Consider the following 16374-nt stretch of genomic DNA (forward strand, 5'->3'; position numbering starts at 1 on the left):
TATTCCTTTGAGTTTGCACTGCCCTAGTGAGCAGCGATGAAGAACAGATGCTCATTTTCTGTCTATAGATTCTATCTGGTGAAATGTCGCTTCACGCCTTTTCCCAGTTAATATTTGTATTGCCTTTTCAGCCTAATGTTCCCATTACTAACATTTTACATTTCTATGAAATATTTGTCTTAGTTTATAAATTATATCGATACACTGGATTAACTGAAGCTCATACTTTATTCAGATTGCTCAGCTTTTACCTATCTTGCTTTTTCTGTTCTGGGGTCCCACCTGTGATAACAGGTTGCTTTTAATTATCACGTCTCTCCAGGTATTTCCTAGATGTAAGAATGCATCAAACTTTCCTTGTTTTGCTTTAATGTGATGTTTTGAGGAATGCTGGTCAGATACTTTGTATAACTTCCCTGAATTGTGATTTTTCTGATGTTTTTCTCATGACTAGACCTGGATTCTGTGTTTTGGATATGTCTGTTCTGTGTTTCTGAGTTTTGTGATCATAGACAAAGCGCTATTTTTATCACTTTATATCCAGGGTGTATACTATCAAATGATTTAACACTGCTGTTTTAATCACCTGGCTTAGGGAGTGTTTGTCAGATGTCTCTGCTATGAAATTTTACTCCTTTTTGCCCTCTTTCCATAATGTGCTTTTAGGAAGGAAGTTAACTCAAGGTATCAGGACTATGCTCCAATTTCATGAGGGTGGATTATTTACATAAATTATGTGGAATTCTTCTGTATGAGAGATTGGCCATTACACATTTTGATCCTTATGATTCTATAGGTGAAATTTGTAACTTGTTAAAGTTTAATTTGTATTTATTTCTACGAATACATGTACAGAAATTTATTTTGGGAGAAAGTTATACTTAATTGGTACATTATAATTATATGTCATAATGAGATTCAAAGTGATACATTCACACACACACACATCTTTGTTTAAGAACCATTTATATTTCCTTTTCTGTAAACTTTCATTTATATTCTTTGCTAATCTGTGGTTTTAACTACTTATTTTGATATAATTGGTATAATTTCTAAAACATTTATTCCTAGTGTTTTAATTGACCTTTGACTTGCTCATGGTGACTTATTATGATAAAGGCTACTTAAATATTGCATAAGGAAAGTTTGTCAATCATTTTTATGAATTCTGGGGTTTTTAGTGTACTCAAAATTATTAAAACATCCCCGCTATTCTTTAATGATTTTGGCATTTTAATATTGGATAAATATGGATATTTTGACATTTGATCTAAGATAGATCTCCAACCTCATAACATTTTGATTCAGTTCAATTGTGCAGTGTCTCAAGATATTTTAGGAAATGCATTTAGACTGTTATAACTACAACCTGTGTTTCTGGAGCTGCTGAAAATATGAAGCTTTAATTGAATATAGCTTTTTAAATGGATCTACTTATAGTTCAAAAAGTATTTAAATTTATATTTTATAAAAATCTTTCCAAAATTAGTTGATTTTTTGGTGATACCTTATTTTTCCTACTAAAGGCATAAAGTTTTACTAGATTCAACTAGGGTTGAGTCACAACAGTGGTGACAGAGAATATTGAGAAGGAGAATATAATACCTGTCTATGGTATAAAAAAAAAAAGAACAGAGACAAATGCCTGCTGTGCAAAGGTACTGCCATCCACACCACTAGAAACATACAATATCAGAAATAGTGAGAATGACTGATGATGGCTTAGGAACTGAAGGGGCAAGAAACCCAGACAAGAGAGGTGTTGTGGATATTTGACCAGTATGGTTGCACAAGACACTCTTAAGGAGACACTTATTTCAGGGGTTAGTGCTCTGGGGTCATTGTTTCAATTCAGAATGTTGTCCTTGGATTTGGAGTTTGTATGTGAGGTTCAATGGGATGGTGAAGCATGCACCACAGGCTTTGAGTTTATACTCCTCATCTGCAGGATGGACTTCTACCACCCTCCCTCTTCTGGGATGGGTTCTAAGACACAGACACCTGCCCCTCTAACCCTGGACACTTTGGTTGGTTTCACCTGGCTTCCTTATCCTTACCTTGACTACTGCCATTACTTCCCCTGTAGGGATCTGGGCATTGGCTTGGACATAAGGATCAGTTATGTGTAACTATGGCATCTTGGTGTGGAGTCTGGTGGTACCCCTCATCCATGCCTTATCAAATCCTAAGTGCATCCTAGCATGGACATCTGTGGGGGTGGCCACTCTTTTGTGGGAAGGAGAAAGGCTTAGATGCACTTTCTCAACCTCTGCCACAGACCAAAGCATGGAACATTGGTCAAGGGGATGCAAAAGCAAAAACTGGCAGCCATTAGACCTGAACAAGTGTGCAGGGGCCCCCAGGAACCCCAGAGGTTTCTTACCCCCTGAGAGTGACCTCATGCCAAGGGCCCTCTCTTTCTCCTTCTTTCCAATTTCATTAAGCCTGCCTTATGTTTGTCTCTTCTGGTCAGTATAAGGTATCTTCCTACAACCTATCAAATTGATCAAATTATTTTGTATTATTTTGATAATTCCACCTATGAGTTAAATGGGTTACTGTTTGCATTTAAAATTGGCATCATGCCCATTGTGGTGGCATAGGCCTGTAATCACAGACCACGAGATACTGAGATAGGAGGATGAGGAGGTTGAGGTCAGCTTCAGCACTATAAGCAGGGATCTCAGCAAATTAGCAAGACCCTGATTCAAAGTAAAAAATTAAATAAGGCTAAGAATGTAGCTCACAGGTAGAATGCCCCTGGGTTCAATCCCCAATCTCCAGTAATCATACACATACACACACACACACACACACACACACACACACACACACAGGCATCATATAATATAAAGATGAATATTTAAATTCATGGTAATAATTTGAATATTTGATTTTTTATAGATGACTTTAAATAGCACATAAAAATATGGTGGTCCAGACCTGCAATCTCAGTACTTGGGAGACAGAGACAGGAGAATCAAAGGTTCAAGATCAGCCTCAACAAATTAGTGAGACCCTGTTTAAAAATAAAAAAGAAAAATAGGGCTGATGGTACAACACAGAGAGAGAATGCTCCTGGACCCAACTTCACGTACACATACACACACACATACACACACACACACACACACACACACACACACACACACACACACACTATTACTGGGGAGGAGTCTCTCCTAGGAAGGGAGAACTCAAGGTCTTTTTTTCACCAACTCAAGGTCCTGAGTTGGTGAAACATCCATCTGACTGAGTGACCCTGATGATAGTCACCAGGCAGGATAAGGCAGTTGGGGCCCCAAGAGAAAAGCCATCAAGACAGGGAAGTCTGGATCTGGGTTTCTGCTCTGCACCATGGCCATGTTTTCTGTAGGAGGAACTGGCTCAGGACCTACATTAGGTACAGGTTCATCCTGATCGAGCTGCCTTGGTGCTGTGAGTTTTCTAGGAATTGTCCTAGAATATACTAAATAACCTGCAGCACCAGCACTGGAGAACCCAGCTTCACCCCAGCACGGAGCACACACGCTGAGAGCAGTACTGGGAGGCAGAATTCTTCCCTGGGTCCAAAGAAAGTGCTATTCCTGTGGTCGCTGGCTGTGAAGCTCTGTGTCTCAGCAGGGTCTTGCTTTGTGCCACTGGACTTCCTGTTGTCATCAGCATGGCTGCTTGGTAGGAATGATAGTTATGGCTGTGGATAATGGTCCCTTAGGCAGACTGACCCAAATTTTGTGTTTTATGCATTAGTGTTAGTGTCCAGATTTGACCTCATTAGACTAAGTATGCACCTCTGGGATTGATCGCCTGGTTGTAGGATATGGAGAGAGATAATTAGATTTTCATGATCAGTAGGCTGGAGAACTGGAATTGCTATAATATGAACTTAAAATGTTATTTATAATATGAATTGTAAAACAAGAATATGACCTAAATATGATATGGATTTATCTGACACGTTAGTATAAATTTATTGTCTTTAATAAAAGAGACTCATTTTCTTATAGACCTAGAGGTCAGACTCCTAAAATCAAGGTGTTAGCTGTGTAATATTCCCCCTGGAGACACAAAGTGGGAAGTCATTTCTTTGCCTTTTCTACATTCTAGAGAGATTTGCATTTCTTGGCTGGTGGCTCTATCTTCCTGTTTGAAGCACAGTAGCATCCTTAAGTCTATACTTTCCATCCTCACATCTTCTTCTCCAACTCTGATTCTCTTGTCTGCTTCTTGTTAAACACTTCTGTGATTACACTGGGCCTACAAGCTAGTCCTAAATCATTCACTCATCTCCAAATCTTTGGTTTAATCACATTTCCTAAGTCTATTTTACCATGTAAGGCAACATATTCATAAATTCTGGAGATTGAGATGTGAACGTCACTGGGGGAATCATTATTCACTCTACCACAAGACAATGATGCTCTTTATACTACCTGGAAAGAGGGACATCTGTTTTTCCTCATTCAAATCATTGAATGGCATGAGAATGCCCTACTAAAAGATCACCAAGGCTACCTGTTCATTTTTTATTTATATTCAGAACCCTCATCATCACCACATTTAAGACTATTTTATTTCTTATTACTTCTGGATATTCCATTTATAAATTGCAACTGGTTGAGAAATCAGGCAGGCAGGCAGGCTTGTAGGCTGCATGACTATAAAAAAGAAACTAGGTTCTCCAGTGCAGACACCCAGGATGCCCTATCAGTTGAGAGTGACTTGGGGGCATGTGCAGCTTACTTGCTGTGAAGGATTCAGTTTGAAAACAGTAAAATTATTTACTAAGTTATTTCAATTAAGAGATGTTTAAAAGTATATAAGTGGGCATCAAGATAATTTCCCAATAGGGTAATCATTTTTTATTTGATGCTCCATTTGGGAGATAACTTTTTCTTTCCAAGTGAATAGTGCATAAGAAAAAAGTGTGGAGTCAAGCAAAGAAGAGAGAAGCAAAGAGGCCATATTAAGAAATTATTAAGAAGGAAACTTTGCACAGTGATAAGTTATTTGATATAATACAATTCCAATGCCTGGAGGATCAGAAAATGCTTCGAACCCACAAGAAAACTGTTTCTGAAAGTGTCAGTGTATTACTCAGTTTCCATCATTATAATATCACCAGAGTTACTCACCTTTTAATGAGACAAGATTTTGGCTCACAACTTTGGAGGTTTGAGTCCATGGTCAGTTGGACCCATGGCTTTGGGCTTGTGTTGAGGAAGCACATCATGGTGGGAGAGATGCCAGAGTAAAAGTGTTCATTTCATGGCTGCAAAGCAATAAAAGGAAAGGTCTTACTATTCCTTTCCAGGTCACACCACTAATGACCTACAGGCCTCTCACTAGGCCCCTCCTACTCAAGGTCCCACAATCTCCCAACAATGCAGCTCTGGGGCTCAAGTCTTAAAAAATGTATGGACCTTTGGGGGTCATAGCCATTAGCTTTAGGAAAGGAGATTTTCTTTTTGTACTTTAGTGTGCATATGTTTTCCTCAGTTTCATGGTAATATGATTTTAAAAATTGGTATATTTAAAGATAACAAACTATTGAACAATATAAAATTTTTAATTTGAAAAATTTGAGTATGAAACATAATAATACAGTTTTATGGTACATAAGTTGATATTGAAAGCACATTTGAGATTATTCAACTATTTGCTTCATGTATGTATAAGCAAATTGGTTATAGAGCAAGACTTTGTGTAACAAATACTTAGTAAGATTGATAAAGCCTCTACTAAAGAACTTTCATCTTTTGTAACACGAAGACATCTGGATCCTTCTTACTCTTGAAATTAGGGGGCTGATGCCTCTGAAAATAGTCACCTCACAATCTTTGCCATTTTTGGAAATATGTTTTACCTGAACCTTATGACAACTCTGCCCTTTATCTAGAGACTTTTCAGTTTCTTCCTGTGTACAGCTGAAGTTTCTGTAAAGGAACCTAAGCATTATGGTACGGATCATATTTATTTCTGAAGCAAATTATTCTAAATGGCTTCCAAAGACTCTAGCCTTCCACATTTCATAAAAATTAGACATTATTTGAGTTTATCTGTTTACTTTTTTAAAACTATAATTTTTTTACTTTAAACAGTAGGTCAAAAAGTTATATTTCTTGCAAGTCTTCAGTTCCTCTGACTGTGGGGTATGACAGCTAGCTTTACGGGATGGGGGAGTAATCCATCACTTAGTCTTCTGAACCATTTGGATCCTTCTCCAGGACAGAGATAATGAACGTCTTTGCTTAGTTGATTCTGAAAGAAACTAAACAGAAAACAACAATGTGTAGTGAGAAGAACCAGGCAGGTGTGCCACTCGAAGGTGACGCCCTTGGCTGGAAACTTGTGTCTTCTGGGAACTTGTGCTTTCAGACCTTCTTGGCATTTTGCCTTCTCCTCCATCACACACAGTCACTGGTGGCAGACACCTCCAGGCTCTGTGTCTCTGTGGTGAAGGGCAAGGTGAGGCTCTTGTCTTTACCTGTCAACTTGAGATAGCTATTAAGATACCCCAAATACAGATACAGAGTTAGTAGGTAAACATACAAGTTGACAACTCAGGAAAAAGGTCATGAATGGACATAAAAGCTTGGGAACCATAGGTTACACATGGGATGCAAAACCATGGAAATGATAGAGGTAACCTAGAAAATCAGTATGAAAAGAAGAGCAAGATGGTTTAGGGCCAAGCTGTCCTCTATCTACAGTCATTTTTAAGAATATTTACATTCTCCCACACATTCTGTTAATATGAAGGAGGAGCCAGGAAAAAGGAATGAAACAGAGTAATATTATCTTGCTTTTATTTTCACATGCAGTTTGTTGGTCTAATTTTTTTTTAAAAAAAGCATAATTTGCTTATTTTCTACCCTTTCAATAGGAGATAATTCATTTAAGGCTTGAAAGTTTTCCAATTTACAGTTTTTATCCTACCTCATAGGTATTTCTTTCGGGGATCTTTTGATATGTATTTGGTAGCTATTATATGTCTAGCATTTTGATGTTTTTTATTCAGTAGAAATAAAGTCTTTTTCACGATTGTGAATAGTATTCATTTATGTCCACTCTGACAGATATAGATGAATGAACATTTCTATATTTCATCTGTTTTCCTTTTTATAATAATTTAAATCAGATATTGTGGGATTTTAGATTCAGATTGCCATTATTAATAATCATATTGACTATTTCTCAAAAATTATTTTTACCAGGCTGCATACTATTTTAAAGCTTTATAAAAAGAATATGCTTACAGGGATCTTATTCCAGATGTGGTAGTAGAGACAGGGAATACATGCATGTTAAATTCTTTGTTTATTTGTTTTAAGGCAACATGCTGTTCACTTCCGCATAAAAATTCAAACCAAAACCAAAGAACATTTTTTTTTTTTCTTTTGTGATGCTGGTGATTGGACCCAAGGCATTCTACCTCTGAGCTACACCTTCAGCACTATCTTAATTTATATTGGAAACGGTGTCTCACTAAGTTGCCAAGAGCCTTGCTAAATTGCCGTGGCTAGCTTGGAACCTCTCCAGCTTCATCCTTTATAGTAGTGGGATTAAGGGGATATGCCATGATGCCTGGCAACAAATCTTATTTTTCAGAAAAGAAATAAATCAAACCATTCTTCCTATGGCGGAAAAGCATGTTAACAACAATTATTTTGACATTAAGTTTAGGTTTAAGCAGTTTCACTGTTTTTTTTTTTTTAACTTTCATGCCACATCTTCACTCTTTTGGAGTTTTGTTATTTTTCCTAAGTGGCTTAATTATTTCATTGGGCAAATTTTCATGAGGGATATGAGTACTCACATATTTCACAATATCTTAATAATCTGATAGATAAAATAAAGCTTGACTGAGCAAAGAATTATCTCCCTTAAAAGGTATGCGAGTCTTTCCTTCAAAATCCCATAGATACGTTTCAGTTTCATTTGTATTCAGTACAGTAAAGAAGTTCTTTCCTAAAAATGTTTTTCTCTATGGGTATTTTTATTTTTGAAAAAACAAACTTAAAAGTTATATTAATATCTGTTTTTTAACTTTCTTTTCCTGGTAGAAATTCACATTTCTCTTCAACTCAGGCAATGTTTACTCAGGTATTTGATTTTCCCTCTCTTGTGCTCACTTTTATCCTCATGTACTAACCATAGATCATATATGATGAATCTCTGGGGTCATTTTTTCACAGCCTCATCTTGTCATCTTATTAATCATGGTGCTCTTATCTTTATATTTTTCTTCCTAGTGCTGAGACAAAGTTTTGAACTCTGTTTTTGTTGACTTCTCAGTTCTTCTCATTATCCAACTTTCTAGGCATGGTTCCACATTTTTAAAAATTTTTGACAATTAGATATATTATCTGAAATATTTTTCTAATATCAAATAATTGTTTAAACATTTTTTCCTCCAGTGTCAGCTGGAATCTCATTAAAAATATTAATTTGAAAGTTGATATTCACTCCAATTCCTTACCTTTGTTCCTTTTCTTTTAAACTTCTGAATCTTTTTATCTGGCGGTTTTTATTTGTTCATTCTTACATGCAGTGGTATCAAGGAAATGTTACAGCCATGCCAAAGACCTTTATCACAAGAAAAATACAAGAAAAGTGTAGCTTTTTTTTGTCTTCTACCCTAGTACACTTCATTAATTAATGTCAGATTTTCTCACTTTTATAGCACGCTCTTGCTTCCAAGTCATACTCCTTTAAGCTGAGAATTATGCTGGAATTGGCATCCGCTAATTTCCCAGGTGTATTTATTTTTTGCTTATGATCAAATGTAAGGATTTTCAATTCTTTTACTCCAATTACCTACTCTCCAGATTTTCCAAAATCTGAATAGAACTCTTCCAGGAACTTAGGATCTACAGTATGTTTTATTGTCTACTTTATGGTCCTGAGTTAAAGAGAAGAGGATGATCAAATTATCTTTCTCATTGTAATTGCCCAGGCCCCTGTATTAGAAAATAACTACTCTAGATTAGACATCTTTCAATGCTGTAAGCTCTCTAACACCAACCAGCAACATGCATGGACCATATTTCCAGTCAGCTTTCTGTCACTATAACAAAATACCTGAAGCATGAATACTACTTCTGAAGAAAGGAGCTTTGTTTAGCTCAGCATTGGAAATTCAAGGGCATGGCATTGACATTGGCTTCATCTGGTGAGGGCTTTTCAGGCACAGGGAATGGTAGTAGCATATGAAGAATCAGACAATCACACCTTAATACGTGAATTTAGAGAGATTCGGTAGTTTCAGGTTCAGGGGTTTATAATAATCCTCTCATGAGAATTAGCTAGAGGCTCACAAGAAATGTCTTAACCCCATTAGAGGACATGTCCCAGTTGACCTAAGAACCTCCTACCATGTCCGACCTCTTAGCAGGTGCACTTCATCCCAAGGATGGAGCACCCGACACATGAGGCTTTGAGGGAACCAACATCAACAGAACCATAGCAACAGGTGTCATTTGCACTTTCCTGAATCAGCCTCTCACACGATGTCACTTCACCTCATCTTATGGTTCTCCTTGCATCATTCGAGTTTTATTTTTGTAGTCTTTCATATGTGTTTACTTATCAGCTTCCTGCTACCAGTCTGATGACAACTAAACTATGAATTGTATTTTCTTGCTGATTTTCAAGTTGCTTAGAAAAGATGCCAATTAGTTTCCTGCATGGGCTTTGTTTTTTAATTTGTCCAGCATTACATAACACCAGCAGTGTCACTTTTCACTACCTCCTCCTGCCTGGCCAGTACCATTCCCTAGTAGACTCTCCTCTGCATGGTGTAAGCCCTATTTGACATTCCTCTCTGCTGCTGAATCATCCTGTGAAGAATATTTGGAAATATTATCTTTAAACCAGTGCTACTGCCTTTCTCCAACCTTAACCCAGCAAAGTCTTTTCAGCAAAATTATTTCACTGGATATTTTCTTCTCTCCCTTAGGGAAGGTATGAGTCAGAGGGACCTGGTCTTAGATAAAAAGGTTGGCTAGGACAGGTGCCTTTCAACCCCTAGAGAGAATAAGCTGTAGAGAGGGGTTGTGGGTAGAGGACAAGGTGGGGAGAGGAGTGATACAGCTCATAAATTTCTGCTGCCTGGAGGCTGGTTTTTATAGTTTGGCACCAGCATTTAATTAGACATCTTGGGGATTTTTAAATGGTCAATCTTCCTCAAAATCAAATACAAATAAGAGAGCCTTCCAAAGCAAAATTAAAATGCTGTTTTGGACAACAGTGTATTTGGTTTATTTGTGTTGTAGTGCCCTAGTGAAAACACTGCCAGATTCATTGAGTTTGTACACAAAAAGAGTTGAAAGGAAGAAAGGAAACTGACATTCATTGAGTGCCATCTATATCTACACGCTGGACATTTAACATGCCCTTTAATCATTTTCAACATGACACGGTAGAGTTTCCTTTACACAATTTACCTATGAGACCTACAGGGCTTAAGTAATATGTGCAAGGTCAGAAAATCAGTAAGTGCCAGAGACAGGATCTGAATTTTAATTTTCTAATTTTGTGAGCCCGTGTCATTTTCTCTCAACCATATTTCATTGCATTAATGCTAAGGCCAGCAAACTATGGCATCTGGGCCAAATTTGGCCTGCTAATGTTGTAAACACTTTTAAATCCTTTCATTCACATATCAGCTCTGACTGCTTTTGTGCTACAAAGGCAGAATGAGTAGCTATGACAGAGACTGTATGGCCAATAAAGTTTAAATGTTTGCCAATCTCTGTACTAGGGCATGGTCTGATGCTTCTCAAACTTTAATTAGTACTTAAATGCATTGAGGTCTTTAATTGGTTTAAGGATGAGATTTCCAAATTCTTTTAACAGAATGATTCAGCAGCAGAGAAGAATGTCAAAAGGACTTTCACCATGCCAAGGATGGTCTACTAGGAAATGATGATGGCCAAGGAGGAGGAGGAGTTAGTGAACAGAGATTATTCAGATTCTGCTCCAGGGGACCAAGGTGCTTCAGATGCCTATGTCTATGTTGCATTTTTTCCATGGACCGTACTTTGAGTAGAAAGGATATAGTCAGGAACATAAGAATCTAAATATAACTTTTTGCTTTTCTCTGAGATTCTCTGAGCTTAGAGGAGAAAACTAATCCCCTTCACCCAAGTGAACAGGGTATCATATAACTGAGTACTGCCTTATTCAGAGAATTAGGGTCACCAGGAAAGAAGGTATGGGCTCATATTCATGGCCCTACCAATTTGGAGCTGTATAATCTTAAGAATGACAGTGCAGCTTTGGGTTCCTTCTTTGGTTAAATGTGTTTCCTAATCTCCCAAGTGCAGATCTATGGTTCTCTGTTCTGGCTGCAGATCAGATTAACTAGAGAACCTTGAAAATACTCTAGGGTCCCTCTTTAGAATACCCCATGTAATAGGTCTTAGCAATTCTTGACTTTAGCTTCACATGGAGAGTTTTCGATACACTCGAATACAGTCTCATCTCACTCAATTCAATTATGTCAGAACCTCTGAATGTGGGAGCCAGACATCAGAACTCTTTACAGGTGGTCCCATAATATGAGGAGCCATTAAGGTCTTCCCCTTATCTTTACTAAAAGAGTACTTCTGACTGTCCTTTGCCTGAGGTCAACAAGGTTTGAGGTCATGGAGGTTTCAAAGTAATTAAGACTCTCTCAGAACTAATGATACTATTGTTCTGTCTGAGAGAAGATTAAGTTTTTGTTGTTTGTGTTGCACCAGGGTATTGTTTGACCTGCCCATGATTTATGTACTTTGGACTTGTCTTTCTTGTATTCCACTGTAACCTGAAGCTAGAAACTGTATAAATAACCACAGGAGAATAAACCCAGGGTTGGCTCAGTAGAGACTGGTGGCCCTTCCATGCTTGAAGTTTTTAATCCTCACTCCCCTCTCTTGGGAACCTGCACCTTTGCAGGCTGGCTCTGCCAGGTGGTGGCCCATATGGGGAGATTCTGAAACTGAGGATCCAGTGAAGAACACCACTGAATAGAAAAAGAGTGCACTCGAAGACTTGTGGTGACGGTGAGTAACGTGGGAGTTGTAATATACAATGGGTCAAGGAATAGTTGTTTGCTTTTTGTACATATGTTAAAAGATATGCTTTGTGCTAGGGGAACTAGGCACTTTGCCTTCACTTTTTAATGTAGCACTTGCTAAACTAAGTTTTGAAGAACCCAGACCTTTATCTTTAATATCACCGCTTCAAGCGGCTATGAATTGGGCAGCAAAAAACGGAGAAGATACTAGAGGATTCAGAGTTTTCCTGGTTACTGAAGACCCTTATGGTCAAGGAGGTGTTATTAGAGGACATAGATCCTTTCCTTTTAAACAGTTAAAAAAATTAAAAATGGCTTGTCCTCAACAGCATCTTTTACACAAGCCGTGTTGGAATCTCTCTCTATGGAGGCTTTGTGTCCTTCTCATTGGAAGCAGATAGCCTGAGCCTGTTTATCAGTGGGTGATTTTTTTATTATGGAAACCTGAATTTGCAGAACAATGCCAATCCACAGCAGATTTGAATGTAGCTCAGAGAACACCCATAAATTTTGATATCTTAGCAGGAGAGGGGAAATTTAGGGAGACTTCTCAACAATTACAATTTAATCTAGCTTTAATCTAGTATCTTATGCAATTAATAAACATAGTACTATAATTCAAACATTTTTTATGTCTGCTCAAGTTGTAGAATTGCATGCAGTAGCAGCTGTTTTTCAACATCTATCTGATATGGCTTTTAATTTATATACCGATAGTTTGTATATAGCTAATGCCCTTCCAACATTGGAAACTGTACCATATATTGATACACATAATAAATTGATAGGTAATTTATTTATTCAAATTCAAACTCAGATTTTATCATGCCAGCATCCTTATTTTATTGGACACATAAGAGCACATTCTGCCCTACCTGTTCCTTTGGCAGAAAGTAATCAAATTGCTGATGATGCTACAAAATTTGTCTGCCCCTCTCAATTGGAACAAGCTCAATGATCACATTCTTTACATCATGAAAATAGTGCTGGTCTGCGTAAACAGTTTCAAATTACTTGAGAAGCACCAGGACAAATTGTTAAACAATGTCCTGTATGTCCAGAGTATTTGCCTGTTCCTCATTTAGGTGTAAATCCACGGGGATTGGTTCCCAACAATCTATGGCAAATGGATGTTACGCACATTTCTGCCTTTGATAAGCAAAAGTATATTCATGTGTCTATTGATATATAAACCCAGGCCTATTTTACTTAAGTTCCTAAGGGTCTCAAAGTTGCTAAAGATGTTCTCAAATCTTCCTGTCTTGGCCTCTTAAGTACAGTGATTACAAACATGTAATCTGGCTTCTATTTTATTTTATTTCAGAGTTTGACTTCTGTTTCCAGTTGTAAATGCTGATTGGACACATTCTAAAACCTGTGCTACCCAGGATCATCCTTTCTTCCAAAAGGCAGATGCTGATTTTCTACAGATGGGAACCTCCTTGCAGTAAATTCCCATGGCTACAAAGTATCTGAAATTCTCTCCCTCCAACTCCATCTCTCACATCTTCTTGTCTTCTTTCATCTGAGATTGCCCATTACTCAAGAAGTGGTCCCTTCCTGTAAACCAGTCTCTTGCAAGATGAGGGTATTGAAGGTCAGTGGCAGGATGGAATTTCTTGAGGTGGGACATAATTAGAACTAAAGTTCAAGTCTTGTCTCTCTAACCAAGCCTCTGTCCACTACATTGTGCCTTTGGACCAGAAGGTTCCACCGGAGAGTCCTAGACTGGTAAGTCCTAGACTGAGTCAAGAAGATGTGGGCTAAAATCCCAGTGCCACAACTTGGTGATGGAAACCTGGAGCAAATGGATTAAACTTTCTCTTTGCTCACATCTATCATGAAAATTAAAATTCCTCATATACAAAGTTGTAAGGATTAAAGGAGACAATATACAAAGTGCCTATAAATAGTTTCTCAGTAAATGCTGCTCTATCCTCCTTCAGAGACGTCTTCCAATGATCAGCCTTGCCCTCCTTCAGTACAGTTGAACCTCTGCAAAGATAAGTGGGCAGTCAGATCTTACATATGCATATAGTGCATGGGTTTCAACACCTGACTCATTTCCTAAGCTTTAAAGAATGAATAAGTCCATTGCAATTAGATAAACAGTGAAAGACATTTTAAAAGCCAATAGAGAAGATTAAAAGTTAGCGTTTACCTTAGTTATCTAAAGCAAGTACTAGAACCCAATGTTCTTACATGAAGAGAGGAGACATTTGAAAATATTTCTCAATATATAATATCAGTGGAATCAGAACCAAAAACGGAACCCCTGGGTTAGTCTTTCTCCCTTTATTTTCTTTCTTTCTTTCTTTCTCCCTTTCCTTCTTTCTTTCTTTCTTTCTTTCTTTCTTTCTTTCTTTCTTTCTTTCTTCCTTCCTTCCTTCCTTCCTTCCTGTCTGTCTGTCTTTCTGTCTTTATTTCTTCTTTCTTTCTCTTTCTTTTTTCTTTTTCAGTGCTGGAGATTGAACCCAGAGGCTGATGCATACTCTGTAAGCCTCTACCATTGACCTCCAACCTCAGGCCTAACCCTTTGCTTTCGCTCTCCAGACCACAGCCTTTGAAGCACCATATATGCTGGGATCTATGATTAGATAAAAGCATTTAAATTGTGTGTGTGTGTGTGTGTGTGTGTGTGTGTGTGTGTGTGTGTAGTACTGGGGATGGAACCCTTCTACCTCCGGGCTACACTCCCAGACCTATTTTATATTTTATTTGGAAACAGGGTCTCATAAGCCAGCGAGGCTGACTGTGAACCTGCGCGATCATCCTGTCTCCGCCTCCCAAGCGCGGGGATTACAAGCGTCTGCCGCCATGCCTGGCAAAAGCATTTAAATTTTAAGAGAAGTATTTTCTTAAGAGATAACCAAATAAAGGGCATAATAAACTCCTGTCTAATAAAATATTAATTAGTATTATTTATAACTTAACTCAGAGTAAGTTGTACATTTTTAAATTTTTATCATTCCTTTATTCATTAATTTTCTGTGAGCCTTCGTGAATTTATTTCTTTCCTTATTCAATGTAGCACCTTTTTTTTTCCCTCTAAAGACTTGCAAGCAACAAGCATATTTCGCAGTTGGTAGAAGCTAAAACTCCCACCAACCCTGCCAGCTTAGTTGCTATGGTGATAAATGGTTTAAGAAAGTCTCATTTATTTGAAAATATATTTAGAAATAATTGAGCCCCTTGAGAACAAATTGTCCTATATTCCCTCTATGGAGGCACTTGACATGTTTCCTTTAGGGGACCAATAGCCTCTGAAGGAAAATTCCCTCAATCATGGTAGCTCAGTTGCTCATATGTGAATCTCTACATTCCCATGATGCAATCATTGGCTAACAAGACTTATCTTAGGCTCTGCCAATACTATCCTTGATTACACACCACCAGGGATTAAGGGAAATCTTGTCTGGCGGGCATATTTCTTTGTAGTGAGTATAGATAGAATTTAATGTTAATTAGACAGACTGTGATTAAGAGAGAAATAAATGATAGGAGCTTGACAAAGCAGACATTGTAAAGAAATGCGGGATAAGTACTTTCTATCTGGACAAAGGAGAAGTGACCAGAGCTGATTTAGTAACCCTGTGGTTGCCTTCCTGTTCCTCAGATAATCATCCCTCTTTGGAATTGGTGGAACTAGTGCCTGTATAGGTCCCATTAACTTTCGTGTAAAAAGGAATAATAATTTCTCAGGGGTATTCTCTTTTCCAGGATGCTACCTCTGTTCCAGGACTCTTATTACTAACTTAGGTGAAAAATTCTGTTATTGCACTCATTTTATAGCTGACAAGGAACCTAAGTTTCAAAATGGTTGAGTGACTTGTCACAGTGTCACAGTCACCGGTACTAGGACTGGGTTCAGTGTGTGCTATCTGTGTGCCAATGCACCACCCTGTCTTCACATGGGGTTGAGGGTTGGAGCCAACCTCTCCAATTCCTATCCTCCTCGGATGAGGAGATTCTCAAATATCACTTCCTCAGGGAATAAGATGACCATCCCTATAGTAGAAAGATATAATAAAATCCTTGAAAGCTTGAAGCTGTAAGAGTCATGTTACACAGGATGACTTGGGACTTTGTATGATGTGACTCTCCATCTAACTTAATGTTAATACGCGTCCTGCTTTCTTTACCTCTCCTTTCTAAAGTGACATTACCTCATAGGCTTGGAACAGACAAAGTGAATATCATCATTGGGCATCATAGGATGGCCACATAGCACGGTGTACTCTAACTCACACTACAGGTCTATGACTATCATTGGCCACAATATGGCTTTTGGGAGCCTTTGTTTCCCCACT

Source organism: Muscardinus avellanarius, assembly GCF_963383645.1.
Source record: "Muscardinus avellanarius genome assembly, chromosome: 9".
In the NCBI taxonomy this organism is placed as follows: Eukaryota; Metazoa; Chordata; class Mammalia; order Rodentia; family Gliridae; genus Muscardinus; species Muscardinus avellanarius.